Source organism: Anneissia japonica, unplaced genomic scaffold, assembly GCF_011630105.1.
Source record: "Anneissia japonica isolate Jap-2015-1 unplaced genomic scaffold, ASM1163010v1 scaffold218257_len1519_cov191_single, whole genome shotgun sequence".
NCBI lineage: Eukaryota > Metazoa > Echinodermata > Crinoidea > Comatulida > Comatulidae > Anneissia > Anneissia japonica.
In genome coordinates this window covers 1-1,519 of record NW_022704809.1, presented here as the reverse complement: position 1 = coordinate 1,519, position 1,519 = coordinate 1, and the positions used below count along the sequence as shown (strand labels likewise).

Genomic DNA, 1,519 nt, shown 5'->3' with positions numbered 1-1,519 from the left:
TATCAATACATTCCGTCAAAATAATGTTACGTAAGACTTAAAGTTTTACCGTACTTTATCTCGCAAATTATGATTATACATAATTCTTTAAAATATTACGAGTTTCACATGTTGCGTACGATATAATTTTTAAATGAAGCTGTTTATTTCTAACACAAGGTATGTCATATGATTGAACGTAAAAACGTTATTGTTTGTCTTCAATGATGACGTAACGTTCATAAATCTCTTATATTTTATTCTTCCACAGCAATGTATTCCAATTGACCCTTGTGCAGAAGACTCGCACGATTGTCACAAGAACGGAAAGTGCATTTTCTTCGGACCTTACAGTCAGCCCAAGTTCGGCTGCAAGGTAATTTATACAGATTTTATAATTATCACGATGGCACCATCCGCTATTTAGGAAGGTCAATTTTGATACTAAACTAAAATAAATGAATGGATAAATCAGGCTTGCAGCAATTATTTTTTATTTTAACTGCCGACACTGGCAATTATTAAAAAGGTCGATTATTCTAAATTAGGTTAGAGCGCCCTCAATCATCCGGTCCTCAATTACATCTAGTTTTTTATAAATTCTCAAAAAATCCAATTTCCTATTATTTCAGTGTAAAACTGGCTACGCCGGTAATGGTCGAATTTGTGGTAGCGACAGCGATCTGGATGGCTGGCCAGATGAGGATCTTAAATGCGAAGACTCTTACGGCCACCATTGCACAGCTGTAAGTAGACATCAGCTTCACCCTAGTTGAATTTGTAATAATATGAATACTAAATTAGTTTGCATGAATATACATAACATCATCTTAATGCCACTTCTGTCTCATAGAACTAAGTACTCCGATCTCCCTGTGAATTCTTTCTTTCGAAAGACGGCGGTGCCGTTGGTCTCGTGTTTAGGCTGCTATGACCATGTGTGCACGTAAAATAACGCTGTTTACTCTTTGGATAAGAGTAGTGACCCTAGGTAGCAGGCCCAGTTACAACACTACTAGTTATTCAGCTAGTTAATCTCTTTACTCATGTATTAATTCATGCATTCATCTGTCCATACACCTACCCATCCACCCAAGTTCAGTTAAAATTTGGCACATTTACCATATGTTTGTTCAAACATTCAACAAACATAATTTTTTTTTTTCACATCCCATGTTTGGGCCTCTATTATACACCGTAATCAAGTCCACCACTTTTAACCTTCTTCTAAATTAGGGAAATTATGAATTTGGATAAACAATTAAATTGTTTTGCTCTACAGGATAACTGCCCAAGTATTCCCAACAGTGGGCAGGAAGACCAAGATAAGGACAAACTAGGTGATGCTTGTGATACTGATGATGACAACGATGGAATCCACGACTCAGCTGTAAGACTGATTTGTAATTATGTTTATAGTTTCAAAGCGATATAGACTGTTGAAACCCCGTATCTAAATTATAATCTTGTAACTTCAATCAATACTATTGATTTTCATTATTATTGACTCTTTGGATCAAACACTTTATCTTGATAATAT

General features: G+C 35.4%; 1 long non-coding RNA gene across 1 annotated transcript; it reads left to right on the top strand.

The window, feature by feature from the left end:
• Positions 1-246: 246 nt before the first annotated feature.
• LOC117104784 lies at positions 247-1,378 on the top strand. The gene is made up of 3 exons (XR_004444820.1): positions 247-355; positions 612-725; positions 1,262-1,378. It is a non-coding gene; the product is annotated as an uncharacterized LOC117104784 (long non-coding RNA).
• The last annotated feature ends 141 nt before the right edge of the window (positions 1,379-1,519 follow it).